This window comes from Chelonia mydas, chromosome 2, assembly GCF_015237465.2.
Source record: "Chelonia mydas isolate rCheMyd1 chromosome 2, rCheMyd1.pri.v2, whole genome shotgun sequence".
NCBI lineage: Eukaryota > Metazoa > Chordata > Testudines > Cheloniidae > Chelonia > Chelonia mydas.
This window is the reverse complement of record NC_057850.1, coordinates 203,499,851-203,517,742: the sequence shown is the minus strand read 5'-3', so window position 1 is coordinate 203,517,742 and position 17,892 is coordinate 203,499,851. Positions and strand designations below refer to the sequence as shown.

Here is a 17,892-nt window from a genome sequence, read left to right as displayed (position 1 = left end):
AAAATATTCAGAGGATTCAAGCCCAAGAAATTTATTATTTATTTAGTTATTGTACATTTGGAACAGTTCACAATATGCTGTCTCTGAGAACATGAGATTTTTGTGTCACAGTGGTACCCTAAATGTTTACATTACTTGTAAATCAGAAAAGACTGAATCAGGCCCTTTGGATAACGCTATACATTGTAGGTTTTTAAATAAAAATTGTAATGCTTCCTTTATGCATCTTTTTTCACATTGTGAGCTTTAAAATGGTATTTCATCAATTTAGTAAGTTAGGTCATTTCCAAAAGAGTTTATTAAAGTTTATGGCAAGAAGATGGACAGATAGAGGCTACAAAAGCCCATTAAAAATCTCTTCTTTTCTAGACTGCTGGTACTGTAGGTATTTAGTGAATGACTCATCCTTCTAAAGCAGGAGCATATGTGAAATTACCAGCTAGTCTCTATCCCATGGTTAGTAAAAAGGTGCTTACGTCACACAAAAAAGTAACCATCCCAATTGGCACCCTTGTAGGTAGTCTCAGCAAAGCAACCTTACCACAGGCTTGACTAAACTGTTTTGGGGAATTTGAAAGAGTAGAAGAATTGAATTTGTACATACATTGACAGGGATCCAAAAAGCAACTGGTAGCACACCAGGTTTGAGTATCATTTTAATCTTCTGTTTGCAGTGTTAAGCTTTTGGAATTTTTTCTTAATCTTTATTTAATAATGTAACCAAAGCTCTCTCTGTCTCTTACATTCCTCCTTTTGGCTTTGGTGGTATTTTAACAAAGCAAGCTAAGTCATTTGTTTAAATAATAGCTCTATCCACTGTATTTGTTTTGCATCAAGTATTTGGGTAGTAAACTGTACTAGTTCACAACTCAATATAACAACATGAAATTCTATTCCTCCTCCCTCCCCCTCACTTATCATATGAGCCTCAGGATTTTTCTAAAACTTTCGGGCATGCAACAAAATCAAACTAGTTCACTTCCTATTCCCGTAAGTTATCCAGAAATTTAATACATCCTATAGGAACATATTTGCTGTGCAAACGAATAAAGCAATCGTTACTTGTCTAAAAATGGACAAGAGAGACTATTGCTCTTCATAGCTTAATGTGAAAATGAATGTCTTTTTCTTTTATAAGATTTTAGATATTAAGAATTTCCTCTCTACGTTTTAGTAAATGTACTGCATCACTTCTAAAAATAAAACAAACAGTCTAGCATCAATTATTTTACCACATGAGAATATGCAAGTGGATATAAGTTGAACAGAACACTCCTGTCATATGTACAGCATGCAGTATTTCGGCAACTCCTTCATGCACATTGACTTAAATGGGAGATTTCCTGATATCAGGACTGAAGGCCAAATAATTCCCTACACACTAAAAAAGACAAGGCAGAGCCAAGAAACTCCCTGGTCCTGATTCTCCCATCACTTGTGCATGGCCAGTTCCCACTGAAATCGATGTGCATGTGTGCAACTGACAGGATATTTGGGTCCCATGGGTTTTTAAACTCAGAGTTTCTGAATCATTATCACAACTAGTAGGATACCTTCTTGGAGTGGATGTGTCCTCAGAAGTACAGGAGGAGGGCACAATGCTCCTAAGAGTTCTGAGGCATGTCCACACAGCTGCCGGGACGTAAGGTGGAGGAGTCTAAATAAGGACTACCCTCCTGAGACATACTTGATTCCCCATGACAGCATGTCTGTTCACTTACACCTCATTTAAAACCAAACATCATGAAGGGGATTTCCATGTAAGATAATGATGAGAGAATCAGCATTATCTTGTACAACTACTTCTCTGCTCTTTCGAGGTGGGATTAGACCAAGCAGAATGGCTATTCTCCAGCCATGCCTTATGAAAGCTCCTAAACCTGAGGGCCATACACAGGGTGTAAGCTTTTGAGTGGGTGGGGTGGGGTGGAAATGATGCCCAGTTATGCTTAATGTACCGGTAATTCCACTATTTCCAAGTCCTTCATGGTTTTTTGGTTGTTGTTTTGTTGTTGTTTTTTGAGTACATAGAATCAGAATCATAGGACTGGAAGGTACCTCAAGAGGTCTTCTAGTCCAGTCCCCTGCATTCATGGCAGGAATAAGTATTATCTAGACCATCCTTGACAGGTGTTTGTCTAATCTGCTCTTTAAAATCTCCAGTGATGAAGATTCCACAACCTCCTTAGGCAATTTATTCCAGTGCTTAATCACCCTGACTGTTAGAAATTTCTTTCTAATGTCCAACCTAAATCTCCCTTGGTGCAATTTAAGCCCATTGCTTCTTGTCCTGTCCTCAGAGGTTACAGAGGACAATTTTTCTCCCTCCTCCTTGTAACAATCTTTTATGTAATTGAAAACTGTTATGTCCCCTCTCAGTCTGCTCTTTCCACACTAAACAAACCCAATTTTTTCAATCTTCCCTCATAGGTCATGTTTTCTAGACCATTAATCATTTTTGTTTCTCTTCTCTGGACTTTCTCCAATTTGTCCACATCTTTCCGGAAATGTGGCACCCAGATACTCCAGTTGAGGCCTAATCAATACAGATGAAATCAGAAGAATTACTTCTTGTGTCTTGCTTACAACACTCCTGCTAATACATCCCAGAATTAGGTTTCCTTTTTTTTTTTTTCTGGGAAGTGTTACGCTGTTGACTCATATTTAGCTTGTGATCCACTATGACCCCCAGATCCCTTTCTGCAGTATTCATTTCTTGGCAGTCATTTCCCATTTTATATATGTGCAACTGACTGTTCCTTCTTAAGTGGAGTACTTTGCATTTGTCCTTATTGAATTTCATCCTATTTGCTTCAGACCATTTCTCCAATTTATCCAGATCATTTTACATGACATGGCTCAGAACACAGACAGACAGATATGGCCCATATGTTAAATCCTCTCTAGACAGTGCTGTAGTACCCCTCTGTATTGATCAACATCATATTTCACAGCAAGTAGCAGCACGTGTCTAAGTATATTATTAGCATGATGTAACAGAGCACAATATTTAACATAAAATTATCCCCTCTTTCATAACCAAACACTGAATTAAGATCAAATTCAAGAAGCTCCCTGTGCTGTCCTGGGAATACGTCCTCTGACATTAAAACTATTATAGCATACTTTAAACGGCAGACATTCTTACTATAGGTTTCAGAGTAGCAGCCGTGTTAGTCTGTATTCGCAAAAAGAAAAGGAGTACTTGTGGCACCTTAGAAACTAACAAATTTATTTGAGCATAAGCTTTCGTGAGCTACAGCTCACTTCATCGGATGCATTCAGTGGAAAAATACAGTGGGGAGATTTATATACATAGAGAACATGAAACAATGGGTGTTACCATACACACTGTAACGAGAAAAGAAAAGGAGTACTTGTGGCACCTTAGAGACTAACAAATTTATTTGAGCATAAGCTTTCGTGAGCTACAGCTCACTTCATCGGATCCGATGAAGTGAGCTGTAGCTCATGAAAGCTTATGCTCAAATAAATTTGTTAGTCTCTAAGGTGCCACAAGTACTACTTTTCTTTTTGTGAATACAGACTAACACGGCTGCTACTCTGAAAACTGTAACGAGAGTGATCACTTAAGGTGAGCTATTACCATCAGGAGAGTGGGGGGGAAAAAGCCTTTTGTAGTGATACTCAAGGTTGACCATTTCCAGCAGTTGACAAAAACGTCTGAGGAACAGTGGGGGGTGAGCGGGGGGGGGGGGAGGGAATAAACATGGGGAAATAGTTTTACTTTGTGTAATGACCCATCCACTCCCAGTCTTTATTCAAGCCTAAGTTAATTGTATCCAGTTTGCAAATTAATTCCAATTCAGCAGTCTCTCGTTGGAGTCTGTTTTTGAAGTTTTTTTGTTGAAGAATTGCAACTTTTAGGTCTGTAATTGAGTGACCAAAGAGATTGAAGTGTTCTCCGACTGGTTTTTGAATGTTATAATTCTTGATGTCTGATTTGTGTCTATTTATTCTTTTACGTAGAGACTGTCCAGTCTGACCAACGTACATGGCAGAGGGGCATTGCTGGCACATGATGGCATATATCACATTGGTAGATTTGCAGGTGAACGAGCCTCTGATAGCATGGCTGATGTGATTAGGCCCTATGATGGTGTCCCCTGAATAGATATGTGGACACAGTTGGCAGCGGGCTTTGTTGCAAGGATAGGTTCATGCGTTAGTGGTTCTGGTGTGTGGTTCATAGAATCATAGAATATCAGGGTTGGAAGGGACCTCAGGAGGTCATCTAGTCCAACCCCCTGCTCAAAGCAGGACCAATCCCCAATTTTTGCCCCAGACCCCTAAATGGCCCCCTCAAGGATTGAACTCACAATCCTGGGTTTAGCAGGCCAATGCCTAAACCACTGAGCTATCCCTCCCCCCCACTGACTATTTGCTTCCGTGGTTGCTGGTGAGTATTTGCTTCAGGTTCGGGGGCTGTCTGTAAGCAAGGACTGGCCTGTCTCCCAAGATCTGTGAGAGTGATGGGTCGTCCTTCAGGATAGATTGTAGATCCTTGATGATGCATTGGAGAGGTTTTAGTTTGGGGCTGAAGGTGATGACTAGTGGAGTTCTGTTATTTTCTTTGTTGGGCCTGTCCTGTAGTAGATGACTTCTGGGTACTCTGTCAATCTGTTTCTTCACTTCAGCAGGTGGGTATTGTAGTTGTAAGGAAACCTACTGACCACTATTCCTACCTACATGCCTCCAGCTTTCATCCAGACCACACCACACGATCCATTGTCTACAGCCAAGCTCTACGATACAACCACATTTGCGCCAACCCCTCAGAGACAAACACCTACAAGATCTCTATCAAGCATTCTTACAACTACAATCTCTATCATTTGTTAAACTTTGTAGAAAATATTATTTTTGTGTAAGAAACACTTATCTTTAATACAAAGTCATTGTACAGAGCTGTACTCTAGATAAAAAGGACATCATTCATTCTGATCCATCTCTTTTGGAAGATATAATGCAACTATTAATGTGAAAGGTGGTTTTCAAAAACAGTTCTTTGGAAACTGCTCTTTGTGGTATCAAGAACTACATCTAATTCCGTATCCTAGTTCTTTAATAAATGGTACAATTGTGCAATGATCTTTATGAAAAATTTAAAAAAATGCATTTGCTACAGGTTATTTCCATAATGACTTTATGAACAGTTCTACCTACAGGCAACATATCAATTCAAACAAAATACAATATGTAAAGAACATGTTGACAACCACGAAGCTTTGAGGCAAAATAGAATTAAGTACTACCTAACTGAAAGTGTTTAAAATGAAATTTGTATCTAGAAGCTTTTACTGGGCTAATGTAATTGTAAGAAAATGCTGTAACCTTTATTGTACTAATTAGCACTAAAACCATTGATATGAGATATTGTTCTGGCCATCTCATTGTCTGTTAGATTCTCCAGGATCATCAAGTCTGTATTTTAACTTTATAAAAGAAACACACTGTATATTTTTCGGTAGAAATATTTTTTTAAATGGAAGAGTTATTGAGGGGAAGATTTGAGTTTGCTAGCCTTGACCCTTCCTAGAATAGCTTAAAACTATTTATAATCTCTCCATACATTTTAAAGCTTCTGATTCACATCTAATCTACACAAAAGAAAATAAACATACTTGGGACAGACATGCTTGCCACCTCAATTCCATAACATCCTTAAATGGCTGCTTGGAGATCCAATACAATATTATGATACGCAAGATCCTCAGCTGGTGTAAACTGATCCATTTCCATCGACCTCAACAGAACCAGGGCAATTCATACGAGTTAAGGATCTGCGCCTAGTTTACAGCATCCACTTTTCTCTTCATGTGCAGAAGAGATTTATGTGGGTAGTTCCTATCCTTTAATTCCTCCCCAAAAAGAAGATATATCACTAAGCAAAACATATATATATAGCTTGTGTGTGTGTGACAACAAGAAAAGTTCATAAAGTATTATTGTAATGCACCTATAGGCTAAGCCTCTCTAAACTGTGTCTCAACCTGTTTAGGTATTGAACCCCCTAAAGGAATATTTTTAACAAAAAGTCTATATGCTACATGTGGTCCAATAATAGATTCACTCATCTGTTAAACGACTTTAACAAGTAAGCAAAGGAAAAGTGCTTTTGACAGACAACATCCTATAATAGTAATTTAATCTAAGTACTGTACAGTAATGATAATATTTAAAACTCTTTGCATCACTTAAATTCCCCAATGTATCATCATTAACTATAACTACATATTTTCTCTTCAGATGTGCTCTAATTTAAAATAGTTCTACAAGGGTTTTACACAGTACACAAACACTATACCCAGGGACCCAAGAAATAAATGCACAGCAGTGTAATATGTGTAATAACAGGCTTTAGTGGAACTTGAAGTTAAATTACTTTAACCTTTGGAACTCTAACATCTGAGTAAGGACCACAGCTTGGTGAACACTGAAAAAAATGTTTTCAAATAACCTTTTGGATTTGGAAATAATTTGCTTGGACCAGGCTCACATCCCTTGAGGTTCGCTTTCTGTGAATATTTGTTTGGTTGAGTTTATTGGCATGAATGCTGGTGAAAAGGATGTTACTGCATGCGTGAGTATTCATGGAAACAGAAGTCTGAGCTATGTTATACGCCTTACCTGACCAATCAAAACTAGACAAAGCCATGACTACACTAGGAAAATATGAGCATCCTGTGTAAACAACAAATAATGTATAAAAATATGATAGCTGGTCAGGGTTAGTCCTAGAGTCCCATCTAGGGTTAACCACAATCAGCTAAAAAATTTTAAAACATGACTGCCCTTGTCCACTCTAATGACAAATTAATATTTAAGATCATGTTAGTTAACGTAGTTTCTAACATGATGCATTTTCTCAGTCTAAATAAGGCCCAAGACAGCTCAGATAGCAAATATAAAATATTCACAGTGATCTGTTCACAATCAGTCCATAGAGAAAACCATATTTTTAAAACGCCTCTTTGAATACTTTTAAACAACAAGTACATTCTAGCAAACAGTGATCTGTTGGCAGATAATCTCCAAGCAGAAAAAGAGGCTAAGTCTGTCACATAAATTATTTATTGCAAAGTATTTGTTCAGCTCTACTAAGGACAATTTACATGAGTACAGTTTTGAAGGAGTAAGGGTTCCAAGTGTGCAATTCAGTTTGATCAAATATGAACAGAAATCTTTTCAGCGTTTTCTAGTTGAATCACAGTTGATTATAAAAAAGGCAGTGCCAATCAAAGCTCTGCTTCCTTTACGGTATATTCCACACACCTCCAAAAGGCAGAGATACTTGGCTTTGAAATATACACTACAGCTTTTAACTTTCACTCTTCTATGTACCAGTTTCTGCATAAATTTATAATACTTCCAACATTTTGTATCCTGATCATATAGGAGCTGCTACCTTCCCCGGCTCTCACAAAAAAATGTTTTCTAAGATTAATGGGGAGTCCTTGTGACACCTTAGAGACGAACAAATTTATTTGGGTATAAGCTTTTGTGGGTTATAACCCACTTCATCAGATGTATGGAGTGAAAAATACAGTAAGCAGGTGTAAATATACAGCACATGAAAAGATAGCAGTTGTTTTACCAAGTGGGGAGTCAGTGCTAACGAGTCCAATTCAGTTACGGTGGATGTGGCCAATTCTGCAGTTTCTCATTGAAGTCTGTTTTTGAATTTTTTTTGTTGAAGAATGGCCAGTTTTAAGTCTGTTATTGAGCGTCCAGGGAGACTGAAGTGCTCTCCTACTGGTTTCTGAATGTTACAATTCTTGATGTCTGATTTGTGTCCATTTATTCTTTTGCATAGAGACTGTCCGGTTTGGCCAATGTACATGGCAGGGGGGCATTGCATGATGGCATATATCACATTGGTAGATATGCAGGTGAACAAGCCCCTGATGGTGTGGCTGATGTGGTTAGGTTCTATGATGGTGTCCCTTGAATAGATATGAGGACAGAGTTGGCAACAGGGTTTGTTGCAGGGATTGGTTCCTGGGTTAGTGTTTCTGTTGTGTGGTGTGTAGTTGCTGGTGAGTATTTGCTTCAGGTTGGGCGGCTGTCTATAAGCGAGGACTGGCCTGTCTCCCAAGGCCTGTGAGAGTGAGGGATGGTCCTTCAGGATAGGTTGTAGATCCTTGATGATGCACTGGAGAAGTTTTAGTTGGGGGCTGTAGGTGATGACTAGTGGCATTCTGTTACTTTCTTTGTTGGAACTGTCCTGTAGTAGGTGACTTCTGGGTACTCTTCTGGCTCTGTCACTCTATTTCTTCACTTCATCTGGTGGGTACTGTAGTTTTAAGATTGCTTGATAGAGATCCTGTAGGTGTTTGTCTCTGTCTGAGGTACTGGAGCAAATGTGGTTGTATCTTAGAGCTTGGCTGTAGACAATGGATCGTGTGATGTGGTCTGGATGAAAGCTGGAGTCATGTAGGTAAGTATAGCGGTCACTAGGTTTCTGGTATAGGGTGGTGTTTATGTGTGACCATCACTTATTTGCACTGTAGTGTCCAGGAAGTGGATCTCTTGTGTGGACTGGTCCAGGCTGAGGTTGATGGTGAGGGAAATTGTTGAAATCCTGGTGGAATTCCTCAAGGGCGTCCTTCCCATGGGTCCAGATGATGAAGATGTTATCAATGTAGTGCAAGTAAAGTAGGGGCGCTAAGAGACAGAGCGCAGGAAGCGTTGTTCTAAGTCAGCCATAAAAATTTTGGCATACTGTGGGGCCATGTGGGTACCCATAGCAGTGCCGTTGACTTGAAGGTATAAATCGTCCCCAAATCTGAAATAGTTGTGGGTGAGGACAAAGTCACAAAGCTCGGCCACCAAATTTGCCGTGACATTGTCGAGGATACTGTTCCTGACGGCTTGTAGTCCATCTTTGTGTGGAATGTTGTTGTATAGAGCTTCTACATCCATAGTGGCTACAATGGTGTTTTCTGGAATATCACCAATGGATTGTAGTTTCCTCAGGAAGTCAGTGGTGTACTGAAGATAGCTGGGAGTGCTGGTAGCTTAGGGCCTGAGGAGAGAGTCCACACAGCCCGACAATCCTGCTGTCAATGCCTGAGATGATGGGGCATCCAGCATTCCCAGGTTTATGGATCTTGGGTAGATTTTTCTTTGGATCTTTTCTAAGATTTGCAGCAAACAGTGAAAATAAAATACATGCTATATATATTTGAAATGGCACAACAGACTTTTGTACAAAGAGGGACTACTTTAAAAGGAAACTTTTTATATATATACAGCTTTCATTGAAAGTAGTCTTTGAACAGAGGTCTGATGCCATTTCTTTTGAATTCTCTTCTTCGTGAATTTTTTATTTAATCATTTCCTTTTAACAGTCATTCTAATTTTTCTTTGTTCCTCCCAGTTTTCCTTTATTTGGTTAGGCAATTATTACAAAGTTTGTGACTAGCTTGCAGCTACTGAAATATTTAATTCTAAAGACAATTTCCGGCTTTTTAAAGCTTCATTAAGATGCATGACAGAGAAAGCATAAGGCTATGTCTTCACTAGAAATGCTGCAGCAGTTCTGCTGCAGCAGTGTAGACACTCACTACAGCAACAGGAGGGGTTCTCCTCTCACTATAGTTAATCCACCTCCCTAAGATGTGGTAGCTAGGTGAATGGATCCAGCACTGTCTACATTGGGGGTTAGGTCAGCTTACCTACATCACTCAGAGTTATGGATTTTTCACACCCCTGAGCAACACAGCACGATTGACCCAAGTTTTTAGTATAGAGTTGGCCTAAGTTCAATGGGTTACTGCTCTTGCTGCTCCTTGGGAGCTGCCATAAGCAATAAATACACCACAGTAAATGTGCATGACAACTAAAGCTCTCAATATGGTGTTTGAGGCATAAGAAGAATATACAACCAAACGTTTTTTGGAACTAATCATCAATCTGTTTAAACCAACTTCTGTTTGAGGCAGAGTCCCATATGATGCCTTGGTTACATGATTCAGAGAGGAGCAAAATGGGACAGAATAGACACCAACTCTGTGCAAGAAGGGAAGCCACCCCTCTCTGGTATGCTTCGCTTGGCAACTTGCACCACCAAAGTCTCTCCGCATAAGAGAGACAGCATTGGAACTCCAGAGGAACTGAGGAGAGCCAAAAAGCAGCAGCTGGAAGTGGGATGCTTTTCTTTGTGGAACAGGAATTTTCTAGTGGAAATTTGTGCCAGGTTACGGTCAGTGAACCTAGCAATATCTCCTTTGCAAGAGGAGTTGCAAGCTTGTAGTTTGTAGGCATAGGGTTAGAGCCAATGGGAACATGGCTCCCTTAGTGGAGAAGAGGAGCCCAGAGTCCTACATGGAGTGGATGACCCTACACAAGTATAGGCTGCAGATCATCCCCCGTGGACTTCTTAGAGAATCCACAGAATTCCCTGGCTAGCCCCCACACTCTTCCCACTTGAAGAGATAACTCCCCAAGTTTTAACTCGAGGAATATGGGACATGTTTTTCACTTCCACAAGTTTGAAGGATAAGATGGTAGGATATGACCCATACAGGGGGTCTGTATACTGCAGTTCATTTTTCAACAGCTCATTTTTATGTTCCCCAATCCCTTTACTAGATGTGGTATCAATTACTAAGGCATTAAACATAAATGAATGAATAGTGATGAAGCCTGAAAACTTCAAGATCACACGATTAGTGACTTGAGCCAGAAATTATTCTTATTACTGTCTCCAAGACTTGAGATGCATTGCTGTTCTTGAACTCTGATGTCTCCCCATGCTACTGAAGCAGCCCAAAGCATCAATGGATCACAGGTATTGGTTTAATAAATATGAGAAAAGACTTAAACCAAAGCAAAGATGCCCCTGTTAAGTACCAGTTTCTTTTTAATAATCTGAATTGATTTGAAGATACTGACTGAAAAATAACCCACAACACAGTTACAGCTATACAGGAGGAGAAAGTGAGGGAAATATGCAAGGAAATACCCCCCAAAGGTTTATGTTACAGTGTAATTTTTATAGACCAAAATCAAAGCACTCTACTAAGTAGCTGAAATAAAATATAGCTATAAATATGTAAAGAAGGCAGCACAGCAGAATTTAAAAAGGCTACAACTTTATCAAGTTAAGCAACACTTCACAGTTACTGATAACATTATTCAGACGATCCCCTTTCTAACCAAATATGATGGTCTTAAATGCAACAAGAGATAACTTGAAAATCCATTACATTTTGCCCTGGTATTCTGATAATCATTTTTTGCAGAGAATAATTTGCCTTGCTCTACTTCTTACTTGCTCTGCTTCTGCTCTTCACAATGATATTAAATTGGATAGTTGAGAATAGTGTCAGTGCCACGCAGGAATAAACAAAAGGAAGCTTTAATTATTGCGGATACAGGTCAGATAATTAATTAAACACAAACATATTTTTTTCAATTCAGCTTTTAGGAATGTCTCTTCTAAAAGCAGCAGCTTCTAATACTGAGCCAACACCAGCTACAAACAATACTCAACATTATAAAGTCCTGTCTTGTTGTTAAACAGTAGTAAGAAGACCATCTCACTATTACAAAGTTATTGGAAAGAAGAAAACAAGCATTTTTTGCTACTAGTCCCTCAGCAGGGTAGCTTTGAATACACAGGAGTCACTGTTATTGCTTTTTTTATTGTGCTGATACCAAACAGACAATGCCTCTTTGGAATACGGGACTTTAATTTGAGAAATTTTGTCCAACTCTTAAAAAAAACACCATATTGTGTATTATGTAAAAGTAAAAATTAAGTACTGGCTGTTCCTATGTAGGTGGCACTTAGCAACTGAAAGAGGGTGAAAGGAACCTCCTTCTCCAACTGGCATATGCATCCAAACAATGCAGACCTAGCTTTCTTGAGTTGAAGCTGGCTAATATGACCAGCATGGTCACAAAGGGATGTGGCCAACAATATTGATGTTGCCAGGGCTCTTTTTTCTTTCCTCTCCCTCTTCCCAAACAGCTGATGATAGACACTAGGGAGTACATGCTGCTCCTTTCACAACCAAGCGTAAGGAGTGTCATACTGCATGCTCTCTCATTTGCTTTGAGACTGTGACATTACACTCCATATTCTTTATGAAAATATGCTTATGATATGGATATCACATAACAAATATATGTTTTGCAAGGTGGCTCATGTAAGATACCATTGGAACGGTGATGATTTACTAAATGTGATTATCCAATTTGTATGCTTGTTTCATTTCTGTATCTGAAGTTAGGAATATTAACCATGTATCTATATTTCAAATGTGCTACTTTGGGTGTCTCCCACAACTAGTCCTTCAGCTACAACAATGAAAAATCCAGACAGGGCTGATGGTCCATTAGGAAGAAACAAGAAGACTCTGAAGATACTAATCTCTCTCCTTCCTGAGAGCTGTCCTGAGACTAGCTGTGACACTATTACTAAACATTATCTTGGATTTCAAGTAATTTTCCACTAACAGGAGGGGGAGGTCAAGTTTGGGAAAGAAAAGGCTTCCTGCTTTATGTAAATTCTATTTAATGCTGGGAAAGAAGGCATTCCAGACTCTCCTTCATGGCCTACCCAAGAAGAAGACTGCTGAAAGAACCTGAAGTGACAAAAGAGAATAAACTGGAAGGAAAGGCAGGGGTAAGTCCACACTGAGACAGGTGTCCAGTCTGCAAGAAGAAATAACTAGTACTCGGAGCTACAGAAACTCTGCATCCTGCCTAATTCAACATTTAGGGTGAGAAATTACATATTGGAACCTGTTTCTTTAGTGAATCAAAAATTAGTTTGTGTGTTTTGTTTTATTTGCTCAGTAATCTGCTTTGTTCTGTTTGCTACCCCTTTAACCACTTAAAATATGCCTTTTATAGTTAATAACATTTGTTTTGTTTATTATTAAACCCAGTTTCTGTAATTTTCTCTACAGCGCAAGACAATATACCTTTGGGTCTGCACTCCGAGGTGGACACCTGAGTGCTGGGGCAAGTCCCTTGAGCTGAGTCTTTCCAGAGCTGATTTCAGTGTCTGTGCCTTTCTGCAGCGGGGTGTGGTCCTGCCTCGGTCTGTGCTAGAGGAGGCTTAAGAGCCTGGCACAGCAAGACAGGTTAAAGGGGGCCAATGCTGGCAGAACAGGAGGGTTCAGTGGTATCTCAGCACATCAAGTGGCATCTTGAAAGGGAGCAACCCATCACAGAGACATTCTGCCTATGTTTGTTCTGTACAATCAGAATGCCTAAAGCCACCTCCCTTTGGCTTCTACAGCTTCAACTAGTTCTGCAGAGAGGAACAAGGACACAATCTGGCTCAAAGTACTCATATAAGCTTTGACAACATGGTAGTGAAGTTAGTAAATTTATAGCAGAAAATGTAATGGATTTCACTCTTGATAATTATTCAACTTGGGACAATCTCTTCCCTAAATCAATCCAAACCTGCCAAAGTATGATGGTTACTGATGCCTCCTAGTGATTGTGGCTAGGGAAATGAATTAACTTTCTTATTAATGGTGACAGGTTTCAGAGGGGTAGCCATGTTAGTCTGTATCAGTAAAAAAAACAAGGAGTCCTTGTGGCACCTTAGAGACTAACACATTTATTTGGGCATAAGCTTTCGTGTGATATAACCCACTTCATCAGATGCATGGAGTGATACTCACACCTTCTTGTCAACTGCTAGGAATGGGCCACATCCACTTTGATTGAATTGGCCTTGTTAGCACTGACCTCCCACTTGGTAAGGCAACTCCCATCTTTTCATGTGCTGTATATTTATACCTGCTTACTGTATTTTCCACTCCATGTATCTGATGAAGTGGGTTATATCCCACAAAAGCTTACGCCCAAATACATTTGTTACTCTCTAAGGTGCCACAAGGACTCCTCATTGTTTTTTCTTATTGTTACTATCATATCCATAATGGGTTGTTGGAAGGACTGTCAATATTTTTAAATCAACATTTTAAATTACAATTATAAACTGGAGAAAGTGGCTGTGAAGATGTGTATCAAGGATATGCTAAATGGCTCATCCTTTCTTAGTCTATAACAGTGAGCATGATGGGCCATTTGCTTTTTTTCATAACAGTATCTGACTTGACACAGCAACTTTTCACAGCTTCATCTATAGCACTCCTATTTTCTTTTTCTTAGCTTCCCTATTGTTTGTGTCTTTCTATTCATTCACAATTTAAAAAATCTTGGTTGTTTTTTCATTGTTATGCATCTCTTTAATTTTACTGTAGCAAAATAGTTTTAATGCTAAAAAATAATGTCCACCAATACATAAACAAAATTCTGTACATCTTTTTCTGAAGATTGCCTATGTTACAGTGTTTTACTGTGAAGAATAGCAGCTCATCTTATCAGTTTTCTTTGAAAACTCAGCACTATTCTGAACTCAAGTCAATTCCTTCATACACCGTAGAATTCCATTGTGAATATTTATGCAAGAATTACAAAAGATTTAGGGCTTAATTTAGACTTGTACTCTACACTAAGACAGATTATCAGAAAATTTAGATAAAGTATTGTAATTTAAGATTTTTCTAATTTATACAGAATAGATATTCAGCTTCCTCTGACTGGGCTGTTGGGAAAAGTGCAAGAATCCAAAACTGTGCAGAGAATGCAAAAAAAGGGAAGAGATTGCCCAAATGAGCAAGCTACATGAATTCACACACAAAACTAAAACTTTTCTCCTTCACAGGTTAAAAATGTCCTTAGACAACATTATCGTCCCAACTCTGCAACTCTTACTCACACTGAGGACTTGCTCACATGAGTAGTAGTACTCATTAGTGAATAAATGGTACTTATATTGAATAAACCATACAGATTCAGCTCCTTTAGTTACACAACTGGCTCTTGAGAGAGTGAGGAGATAAAAATCTTATTTTCCCAAGCCTAGGTAATTACTAAATGTTACTAATTTATCAGTTTCTCCCTCCACCTAAAAACAGATCCAAAATTTAGAGTCAGATCTATATATTCCTAATCTTCACACTTGCAATTCTAGAGCGTGACTCTTGTGCTACAGTGCTATACTGTGCTGTGACTCCAGCAGCAGAAAGTATGAAGGCAGCTTCCTAAAAGCAGTAGTATCCAAAGCATCAACATGATAAACTGCATCCATTCTCCCAATTTGTAATAAGAAGCCAAACAGTCCCTGGGCCCTATGCAGTGGTGAAGGCTATTTGTTTATTTTTAAATACCATATAAAATGATCAGTCTCTGTCAAGACTTGTAGTCTTCCCCTTACATGTTTAAAAAAATGTTTAGGTTTGCCAAGCCCCCATTCAACTACGTAAATAGGACCAATGTTCCAAGGCTCTTACATACATCTTGGTTCTTCTTCACTGCAGAGTAAGAGGCAGCCAATACCATTCTACCTCCTTGCCCTGTCCCTGATGAAGAAAAATATGTGCTGCTGCTGGAGTGATGATGGAAGAGTATTGCTCAAAGATTCTAGATACTGGATCAGACCCATGGTCCATCTAGTCCAGTATCCTGTCTCTGACCGTAGCCAGCCCCAGATGCTTCAGTGAAAAAAAAGTACAAGAAACTTGGCGATAGACTGATAGTATAATTATGGGCCTCGTCCTAATCCCTAATAGCTAGAGATTGGTTTAAACCCTGATGCATGAGGTTCCCACCCCTTGTAAAACTTTTTTTGCATTACCTATGACAAATCTGGATATTCTTGTTATCCACACAAACCTCCTGTCCCTTTTTGAATCTTAAATAATTCTTGACCTCCAGGACAACATACGGCAATGAGTTCCACGGTCTCCATTTTGAGTGGAAAACTATTTCCTTGTATCAGTTTTGAATTTGCTACCTTTCAATTTATTAAATGTCCTTTGTTCTTGTGTTATGAGACTGGGAGAGAAGAGGCTCCCAATCTCCCGTCTCTAGGCCATTCATTATTGTAAAGTTTCAGAGTAGCAGCCGCGTTAGTCTGTATTCGCAAAAAGAAAAGGAGGACTTGTGGCACCTTAGAGACTAACCAATTTATTTGAGCATAAGCTTTCGTGAGCTACAGCTCACTTCATTGGATGCATAAAGATGAAGTGAACTGTAGCTCACGAAAGCTTATGCTCAAATAAATTGGTTAGTCTCTAAGGTGCCACAAGTACTCCTTTTCATTATTGTAAATACTTTTATCATGTCCCCTCTTATTTGTCTGCTTTCCAAGGTAAGGAATCTCAATATTTTCAGTCTCTTTTCATGTAAGTGTTTTTCCAGGCCCTTGATCATTCTCACTGCTCTTCTTTAAATCTCTTTGGGTTCTGCAATATCTTTTTGGAGATGGGTAACCAATACTGCACACAGAATTCTAGGTGAGAGCATAGCATTGATTTTATATAATGGCATTATAATATTTTCTGTGTTATTTTTCATCCCATCCCTCATGCATCCTAACATCTTGTTTGCTTTTTTGCCAGTATCTGCACACTGAACATGAACTGTCAACAATGATGCCCAGATCCCTTTTCCAAGTTGATATGGGTCTATGTATAGAATGAGCATCAATTTGGCCCCTCGTGTATAAAAATGTTATATTTTGGCAAAAAAAATTGCAGTGGCATGTGAACTGAGTCATGTAAGCGCCTTTAGTTGTTCAGGAATTACATGGCACAAGGGAAATAGGTGCTTGCTTGTTTTTGCACTAGTCACATTTTCAATGTATGTGGCCAAATTCTGTTCTTGCAATTGCCATGTTAATCTGGAATAACACTTTTTATTTTTCTTTTTTTTCTTTTTTTTTGACTGGAGAAAAATACTAGCTGCTAATATTCATTTTGGAAATTGTTTTATGTTAATTCCAAGGTCCAAATTCTCTTCTCGTTTACTCCAGTGCAAACTCACAGTAACTCCACATAATGCCATTGTGCTGCAATAACTCATACCTGTGCTTTCACTCTTATTTTTTTTCCTGATTATTGTTTGCATAAACACGTTATATAAAATGTGCAAAAACTCTTTGGAGAAGTATTCCCCTCATAAATTTCATGATGAGTAAAATCTTTAGGGAAACTTAGTTAACTGAATTATGAAAATTGTAAAATTCCACGGGAAAAGAGCCATTCAGTTGTAGGTCCATATGGAACTTAACATGACATTTATTCTTCATGACTAAGACACTTAAAAGTGATGAGTAAGTGTCAAATCCTGATGTCTTCATGCACTTGCTATTCCAATCAGCACTAGCTAGAGTTCTGAATGAAAAAGGGTTGAGTAAGAATGTCATGATTTGTCCCTATATATCACCCTTATCTTGTAGAATTAGCAACTTTTATATCACATTTAGTGACACTCAGTCTGCGGCCCTTACACACAGGGGCAGCGAATTGTATGGGCCCGTGGTACCCAGGCTCCAGCAAATTCAGAGCCCAGGGGACCCTCCTCCACCAACGTTCACAGCCAGGTCTCTCCCCTAGCCCTGCCTGCCGCACCCGCACGCCCTCTCCCCCGAGCGTCCCTGCCTGCCCTGGGCAGCCAGCGACTGCCCCCCGCAGTTCCATGCTGTGCTCCCTCACCGGCAGCTGCTGGCTACAAGGGAGCGACGCCGGGGGAAGGCTGAGGCACCTGCTGCGCCTGCAGAGGGAGGAGGTGTGTGGCAGGCCACACCCCCCACCGCAGCAAGTGACTCCAAGTGGACTCCGAGGGTGGGGGTGGGGAGGAGACCTTATCCTGGCTGGACCTCCTGAACAGCAGCCTGGGGGGTGGGGCTTGGGTGAGTGTCGTGCCAGGGAGGGGCCCTCCTTCTGTCCCCAGAGCTCACTGCTGCCGGCGGGGAGAGGGCTGGGAGGAGTCATCCTCACTAGCTCCTTGCCCCAGCCCCAGAACAGCCTGCCTGCTGCAACCTGAAGTCCT

The 17,892-nt window shown here is 39.7% G+C and overlaps 1 protein-coding gene across 6 annotated transcripts in view; it reads right to left on the bottom strand.

The window, feature by feature from the left end:
* RAPGEF5 (Rap guanine nucleotide exchange factor 5) overlaps positions 1–17,892 on the bottom strand; it is a 216,142-nt gene that overhangs the window by 45,941 nt on the left and 152,309 nt on the right. The gene's annotated exons all lie outside the window — the stretch shown is intronic.